Here is a 9411-nt window from a genome sequence, read left to right on the forward strand (position 1 = left end):
TTGATTCTGGTGCTTCAGATCATATGACCTATGATAAGAAGTATTTCATTACCTTGTCCACACCTAATGTGTCATATGTTACAAATGCCAATGGTGAATCATTTCCTGTCTTAGGTATTGGGTCCATAAGAGTCGCACCTACCTTAGTATTGCATGATGTATTGTATGTTCCAGACTTGTCTCACCACTTAATCTTAGTTCCCCAATTGAATACTCAATCCTTGTGCTCTGTTACATTTTTTCCCATGTATGTGGTGTTTCAGGATCTTCTGACTAGGGAAGTCATTGGCAAGGGGTATATGAGGGGGAGACTGTTTCATCTAGATCAAGCTTATGCCGGGTAAAGACCAAGGAAGAATGTCCCAGTTGCTTTGACTTTGACTTCTAGAGAGCTTAATGAAGTCTGGTTATGGCATAGACGCTTAGGACATCCTTCATTCAGTGTAATGCGTAAAGCTATGCCCTCTTTATTTGTTGGCATTGATGAGTCGTCCTTACATTGTGAAACTTGTGTTTTGGCGAAAAGCCATAGAGTCAACTACCCATTGAGTCTTTCTAATAAAAGTTCTATGCCTTTTAAGATTATTCACTCTGATGTGTGGGGACCTTCCAGAGAACCCACTGTTTCTGGAATGCGTTATTTTGTCTTGTTTATTGATGATTGCTCTCGATTATCATGGGTAGTATTGCTTAAATCTAAGGATGCTGTGTTTTATGCTTTTCAAGCCTTTCAAAAATTGATTCAAACACAGTTCAATGGTCATATCAAAGTTCTTCGTTCTGATAATGGGGGGGGGGGGGGGGGGGGGGGGGGAGTTTGTTAATCGTGATTTTCAAGAATATTTCCAAGAAAAATGTATAATGCATCAAACCACTTGTCCTCAAACACCTGAACCATCTGAACAAAATGGTGTGTATGAGAGTAAAAATCATCATCTTCTAGACATAGCACGAGCATTGCTATTTGGTGCTCACATGCCCAAGTATCTTTGGGGTGAGGCGGTTCAGACTGCCTCACATCTTATTAATCGTCTTCCTTCCAGTGTTCTTCAGGGGCGCATTCCCTTTGAAGTCCTGTCAACCCATGTCTCTATTCCTTCCTTCCATAATCTTCCTGCTCGTGTCTTTGGTTGTGTTGCCTTTGTCCATATACCAAAAAATCAGAGGTCAAAGTTGGATGCCCGAGCTCTCAAATGCGTCTTTGTAGGTTATGGTTCTCATCAGAAAGGCTATAAATGCTATCACCCACCTACACTAAAGTTCTATGTCACCATGGACGTGTCATTTTATGAAGATATGTGTTATTTCTCCCCCAACAACACCACTATTGAGGGGGAGAATGAGTTTTTTTGAAGAGATGTTTGTTGGTGGAAAGTTGAAGATGAATAAAGATGTAGAAGAAGAGAGTACTGACATCCCGAAGTTGACTAGTCAAATTTCCCAAATCGACCAGTCAATAGGGGGAGTCGACCAGTTGAACGAGGAAACCGGCAAAATGGGCAGAAGTGTACTAGACCAATCGAAGGAAATTCTCGACCAGTCGATTTCTGAAGAGGACTCTATTCCAGCTTCCCCCTCATCTAATACTTCACCCCCTAATGTTGAACTTTCTGGTCAAGAAGCTCCATCTCAGGAATGTCCAGTATCTTCACCTGATAACCCTTTAGAGTCTGTATCTTCTACATATGTGTTACCTAGGAGGACTACCCGTGGTCAACCAACAAAAAAGTATGAACCTTCCATAACTGCTAAAGCCAAATATCTAGTAGCTAACTTTGTGTCACACCATAGGTTATCTAAACATTATGCATCATTTGTGAATCAAATATCCTCTGTATCTGTTCCTAACAAAGTGCAGGAGGCTTTGGGAGACCCAAAGTGAGCCAAGGCAATGGAGGCATTAGAAAAGAATCACACCTGAGAACTTGTACCACTTCCTCGTGGTAAAAAGATTGTTGGGTGTAGATGGATTTTCACTGTCAAACATAATACATATGGCACAGTAAGTAGGTATAAGGCGAGGTTGGTGGCTAAGGGGTTCACTCAAACATATGGGATTGACTATGATGAGACTTTTGCTCCGGTAGCCAAGATGAATATTATTCGGGTATTGTTGTCACTTGCAGCTAATCTGAATTGGCCACTTCATCAATTTGATGTAAAAAATGCTTTCCTTCATGGGGAGTTAACTGAAGAAGTATACATGGGTCTTCCTCCTGGATATGCATCAGATACAAATGATGATGTTGTTTGCAGATTGAAGAAATCCATTTATGGACTTAAACAGTCACCCCGGGCATGGTTTGGCAGATTCACTCAGTCCATGAGATGCTTTGGATACAAGCAGAGCAATTCAGACCACACCTTATTCTTAAAGTACCAAAAGCGGAAAGTAATTGTGCTTATTATATATGTGGATGATATGATAATAACAGGGGATGACTTGGTAGAAATTGAAAGTCTTCAGAAGAAGTTGGCTTCTGAGTTTGAGATGAAGAATTTGGGAGATTTGAAGTACTTCTTGGGGATTGAGGTAGCCAGGGGGAGATATGGCATCTTCTTATGTCAGCGAAAGTATGTGTTGGATCTCTTGGCAGAGACAGGTATGTTGGATTGTTCTCCAATTGACACTCCAATCAAGCAAAATCACAAACTAGCAGAATATCCTGATCAGGTTCTAACTGATAAACCAAGATACTAGAGGTTAGTGGGACGCCTGATATATTTGTCACACACTAGACCTAATGTTGCTTATGCAGTTAGTGTTGTGAGTTAGTTTATGCATAATCCAAGTGAACGGCATATGGAGGCAATGGTAAGAATCTTGAGGTACTTAAAGTCAGCACCAGGAAAAGTTTTAATGTTTTCTAAATGTCAGCACCTCGATGTTAGTGGATATACAGATGCAGATTGGGCCGGTTCTATCACAGACAGGAAGTCTACATCTGGGTACTTCACCTTTGTGGGTGGAAACCTTGTTACCTGGAGAAGTAAGAAGCAAAAGGTTGTTGCAAGGTCAAGTGCTGAAGCTGAATATAGAGGTATGGCACATGGAGTGTGTGAACTTCTGTGGCTACGAAATTTACTTCGAGATTTGGGTTTTAAGCCTAAGTCAGCAATGCAATTGTACTGTGATAACAAAGCAGCTATTGACATATCACATAATCCTGTACAACATGACCAAACAAAACATGTGGAAGTTGATCGACACTTCATTAAGGAAAAGATGGATGCAAAGTTAATCTCATTTCCTTTTGTTCCAACCGATGAGCAATTAGCGGATATACTTACCAAAGCTGTATCTAGCAAGTTTTTCATGACTCACTAGGCAAGTTGGGTCTTCGTGACATTTATGCCCCAACTTGAGGGGGAGTGTTGACTTGTGAGTCATGTTGTGTAGAACAAGTTTGCTTGCATATAATCTTGTAGAAGAAGGAAACTTGGAGGACAAGTACACTTGGAGAACAAGTTTACTTGGAGATCAAGATGTGTAATGTAGTAGTGTAGGGCTTGTATATATAACCCCATTTACACCATTGAATCAATATGAGAAAATTCATCACTCACAAATATCTCTTCCTTTCCATTTCATATTTTGACTTCACCCCCAAACTTTTCCCAACGCACTCTAATCACCTTCTTGGAATGGGAACGAATGATTACGGGGTAAAAGTATTCCTGCATTTACTAACACATAAAGGAATCAGAATGATTCCGGATAAAAGTATTCCTGCGTTTACTAACACATGAAGCAATCAGAATGGATGTAGGTCCCACTTCTTTATAAGGAATGGATTCCTGAATACTCAGAAATTTGATTACGAAGGGCGGAGATGGGTTTAGGAATCAACTCCTCCGGAATCAATACTGATTGCTTTCTTCTCCCATTCCAGTTGTCTCCGATTTATGATTAGTTTTCATTCCAAGTAAGTAAATGTGCCATTAGAGTTATATCTCTCGGAAGTCGGTATTATTACAAATAGGATTCCTATTATTAATTGGAAATTTGGAAATTTTAAAACATCCAGAAGCGATCAAACTCCTAAATTTTATTTTACCCAAAGCACCAAAATGAACAAAAGTTATCCCACTAACAGATTTTTATTCCCACTAACTCAATTTAAAATAAAATGACAATTCTGCTCTCCACCTAATTAAACAACTACTTTATGCACTCTCTTTTCCCTTCTCTCTTCCCTCTCTCTCTCTCTCTGTATACTGTTTCTGCAAAGGATGAGAAGCCAGAGCTGCGCCGGAGCCGATTTGGCTCACCTCTCTCTCTCTCTCTCTCTCTCTCTCTCTCTCTCTCTCTCTCTCTCTCTCTCTCTCTCTCTCTCTCTCTCTCTCTCTCTCTCTCTCTCTCTCTCTCTCTCTCTCTCTCTCTCTCTCCCCAAAATCAAATCCTGATTTCGCAATCCTCCGATCTCCGCCGACCACACAAATGGTGGCAACTCTCAGACCAGCAGAGGCGGGTTAGGATTGCAACGATTGGAGTTCCGCCGAGGTTGAGGAGAAAGGCGGTGTACGGGACAAGCGCTACAGTGACTCTTGCTCTTCCTCCCTCGAGATCGATCGTCTTTGCCGGCTCTTTCAAATTTTCTCATCTGCAAACCCGACGTCCATTAGCTCAGGTGATCCAAGCCAGCTCCAGAGCCGACGACTGGGTTCCCTTCGACATGTCGATGGAGAACGCCCTCAGGCTCATCATAGTCTTGGTAATATCCAATTGAGCGGTTATGTACAAGTATTAAGGCTTTGTTTGGCCCTTTAGATCGAGAGAAGAAGATTGGGGAAGATTGAGGGGTGCCCAAATCAAATTTCTGCTTCTTCTTCTTTTTTTCTTTTTTTTTTTTTCTGTTTTTTTTGCGGTAAATTGGTTCAGAAGCTCAAAATGAAAGAAAAATTAAAAAAAAAGGGTTCTATTGGGGCATAGAGGCTTGTTAAAGATATATTGGGGGCAATAGACGTTTTGAATTGATGTAATCTTTTTTTTTTTTTTTATGTAATCAAAGTTTTATTTGTCTAAATTTAGGGAGATTAGTTTCCATTCTGGTGACTGAAAGTCCTATTGGGGGGCAATAGAAGTCTATTGGGGAGCAATACATGGCTGATAGATGTCTATTGGGGGCAATAAACCTTTCCGGTGAGGTTTTCAGAAAAGTCCGGTGGGCTGCAGCAGGTGACTGGAATCCGGCAAAAGTTGATTGGAAACCGGCAACCGGCGGTCGGTGACAGGGCTCCAGCGAAGTCTCCTATGGTTTCTCTCTCTTCCATTTTCTCTCTCTCTCTTTCTCTCTCCAAGTAACAAAGGGGTGAGGGTAAAATAGTATTAAAAAAACAAAAAAAAAATCTTAATGGGGTATTAGGAAAGACCTCCTTAGAGTGTTTTGGATAAGAGAGAATTAAAAAAACTTAATGGGGTAAGTGGGAAAAAAATCTCTAAAAAGGAGGTAAATGGACAAAAACCCTTTATTTTTCTACTGACTCTTATGGTTATTTTTTTAGGGCAACGGAAGACTAATCCATTGATCGAAATCATGACAACCTCACTCGGTCAAGCATGAAGAGTACAAGCACCCCTCATATTACAATGCAAGCTCACGAAGAGTACTAAATCCAAAAGAAATCCATACTTGAAAACTAAAATCCTAAAGGAACTGCTGAAAAAGAAAATGCAGAATTGAAAAAACTCACTAATCCTACACTGCCCAAAAATGAAACCAATGTCCTAAACATCTTGACACCTAAGACCCTTTTGGTGTACGTCGCGACATTCAACACACCCACAGCAACATTCTAGGAACAGATGCAGGACAAAGAGCAGGACAGACCATCCCAAAAAGCCCAAACCCGACCCAAGTGTGAGAAAATAGGGGGAATTGGGCTATAGACCCAAGTCTCTAGACTGCAGCCCAGAAAGGCAGAGGCCCAAGGCCCACTACCCACAACCTACGTGCCTCACACCCAGCCGCCAAATCTGGCCCTTCTGAGAAGCCGCCCGCCACCGCCAAATCAGTCTGGCGGCCTCCCCAGGCAGGAGACCGTGGCAGCCATCTCGCCGCCCACCAAAGCCTGTGCTAGCCGCCGATCCGAACGCCGATCTCTAGCAGGAAAGCTCCGATCTCGCTCCTCCTCTAGTCCCGAAACCACGACCGATCTCCTCTTCTAGTCCCGACGCCGATTCACTCCGACTGGAAACCGAAGATGCAGGAAGAGCCTCCCCCAAAAGCCTGATGCCGACCACGGCCGTCGACCACAACGTAGCCCGAAAGAACCAAAACCGGGCTCGACCACAACGCAACCCGAGATCGAAGTCTCGTCCCCCTTGGTCTGGAAAACGAAGTCGAAGCGCCTTGCTGCAGATCGGAGCCACGGGACGCCGCTGCACTGCTCACGAAACCTAGGTTTAGGTTTCGGAATCGCTCCGTCTTTTTTGGAGCCTCAGCCACAGGCTAATTTAGACCTAGACAACTTTTTTTCCGAATGAGATTATTGTTTTGGTGTATTCTATTGGGTCTGACTCTTATGGTTATTCATATTTCATAATGAAGATAAAAACATAATTCTCTTCTAGTGGCAGAGATGATGAAGAAGCTTTTGATTATTGATTTGAAGTTTAAGGTTGGTCCAGATATATCAGTTTGCAAAAGGGAAAACTAAATGGCATGTATGATCAGGATTCAGGCACCAACAATGTACTAACCAAGCAATAAAGGGCTAGCTCCTCCTCAGCTACTTCACTTCCCAGAATTTGAATCTATCATCAAACAACACAACCTGTGGAAATTAACATAAAATCATAAAGCGACAGCTAGCTCTAGAACATCTAATTTATATTATGATTATAACACCAAAATGATCATTTCTCAGCTCAGAAGTTGTCCTGTTACTGTTGATTTGTGATCGCATTCGTAATTGAGATCCCATTCTTCTTACCAGAGGACCTTTCCTCAGCGGAAAAACTCAAGATGCCGTCTGCATCAATTTCAAGGCAGATCACCAATTTAGGAACACTCTGTGGAGCTAGATGAGGAAGCTCGTAAGTACTAATTTAAGTTCAATGTTCGAACTTCAAACAAAGATGAATGGCATGTATGTGATGATATTATCAAACAAGCAAAGCCCTGTCCCTCAGCTACTACACTTCCCCAGATTTTATATCATTAAACAGCAGAACTGTCTTAAAATAGAGGCTTAAAAATTCAAGTACGAAACTTAATGAAAATGCTACAGCTGTTGAAGATCAAATCATAAACCAAAATGATTATCTCTTAGCTCATCTTCTCAATTCCCTCAAAAGTTGTTCTGTTACTGTTGATTGTGACACCATTCTTCTGACCAGTGGACTTGTCCACAGCGGAAACACTCAAGATACCGTTGGCATCGATATTGAAGCGGACATCGAACTTAGGAACACCCTTGGGAGCTGGAGGAATATCGCGGCACCCAGAAAGTTATTATCTAAAGTGCTTTCACTCTCACGGTCTCACCCTCATAAATGGCGAAGCTGACATTATCTTGGTTGTCATGCCGAGTAGTCAATCTGCAGTTCTTAACTACAGGAACTTTGGTGTTTCTTGGAATCACAATTTTCATGCGATTGTGGAAAACCTCCACTCCAGGTGAGACAGGGGTAGCATCTACTAGAGTGAAGTCTTGCAGTTTACCATCTCCTCTCCCACTCAAGAGTGCAGCACGAACAGCAGCTCCATGAGCAACCGCTTCATCCGGATTAATACTCTGGCACAGCTTCATCCCCTTGAAGACATTCCGTAATAGTTCCTGCACCTTGGGAATTCTAGAAGAGCCACCAGCAAGAACTACGTCATGAAAATTAGTTATCTCTATATCAGCATCCCTCAAACACTTGTCCACCGGCTCCATGCATTTGTTGAAGAAATCCATGTTCATTTGTTCAAATTTAGCACGAGTAATTGTTATAAAGAAATCAGTACCTCGATCCAAGCAGTCAACTTCAAGGTCAATCGTGGACGTAAATGAAAGTCTCCTTTTTGCCTTCTCACAAGCATTTCTTAACCTCCTAAGAGCCTTGGGATTTTCACTGACATCCAAATTATGCTTTGACTTGAATTGATCGACACAATAGTTTACCATACTGTTATCGATGTCTTCACCTCCAAGATGCGTGTCTCCAGCAGTGGCCTTCACTTCGAAGACACCATCCCCTATGGTAAGTAGTGATACATCTAATGTGCCACCACCCAAATCGAATATCATCACATTTCTCTTCCCATACCAACCAGCCTGTTTCTCAAGGCCATAAGCAATTGCCGCAGCTGTCGGTTCATTGATAATGCGCATCACCTTTAGACCTGCATTGACTCCAGCATTTTTTGTAGCCTCACGCTGTGAGTTATTGAAGTAAGCGGGGACAGTTATGAGTCTGCATTTTCCACAGTTGAGTCCAGGTACTTTTCAGCTAGCTATCTCCCGCATCTTTGTGAGAACCATAGATGAGATTTCTTCAGCAGCAAATTGTTTCTCTTTGCCCTGGTGTGTAACCATGATCATTGGCTTGTCATTGTCACCTTCAATGACCTTGAATGGCCAGAGCTTCCTATCATTTTGAACAGAGGCATCACTGAATCTCCTACCAATCAAGCGCTTTGCATCTGCAAATTGATACCAAATTAAGAAACGCATTCTGACGAGGAAAAACAGCAGGTAATTGTTTATGATATTGAAATAACATAATATGAACAATATTCAATTCATTCTGTTACGAAATTTACTAGTATTAGGTTTAGTTTCTACTCTGCCAAGATATAAGTACTGGGGTTCTATTTGAATGATATATGCAGTTTTTCAATTCCAATCCATTTGTTTTTTCTAATTCTTCTTTAGTTCTTTTAATTCAGATCTTGACATACATGGATTATTGAGTTGTTCTAGCTAGCCTAGTATATTCATATAGAATCATTCCATCCAAACGAGTCCTTTATGGAATTTCTCTCTTAAAAATTTTAAGATCAGATGCACTTCATGTGTTTAGGAATCACATATTGCAATTTATCTTATATGCACATGTACTCATTCATAGCTATTTGGACAGACTACTGCGCTGCTATATTCTTTCCAAAGCATAAGCACTTTTCTCCCAAGCAAACTCTGAAAAGAGGGTTTCTCATGAAACAAAAAACAAATAGGGAAAAATTCTAAGAGTTTTTTGAACGTACCAAATATGGAGTTGGTGGGATTCTTGATGATCTGGTTAAACGCTGAATCGCCAATCAGTTTCTCAGTATCAGTGAAGGCAACATAAGATGGAGTAGTCTTGTTTCCCTGATCGTTCACTATGATTTCTACATGTTCGTGCTGCCAAACCGCCACGCACGAGTAAGTTGTCCCCAAGTCAATCCCTATTGCATGACCCTTTTCTTTTCTGGACAT

The 9411-nt window shown here is 41.5% G+C and overlaps 1 pseudogene; it reads right to left on the bottom strand.

Annotated features, from left to right (window-relative positions):
• Window positions 1–7129: 7129 nt before the first annotated feature.
• Window positions 7130–9411, bottom strand: LOC112175656 (annotated as a pseudogene).

Source organism: Rosa chinensis, chromosome 7 (genome assembly GCF_002994745.2).
Source record: "Rosa chinensis cultivar Old Blush chromosome 7, RchiOBHm-V2, whole genome shotgun sequence".
NCBI lineage: Eukaryota > Viridiplantae > Streptophyta > Magnoliopsida > Rosales > Rosaceae > Rosa > Rosa chinensis.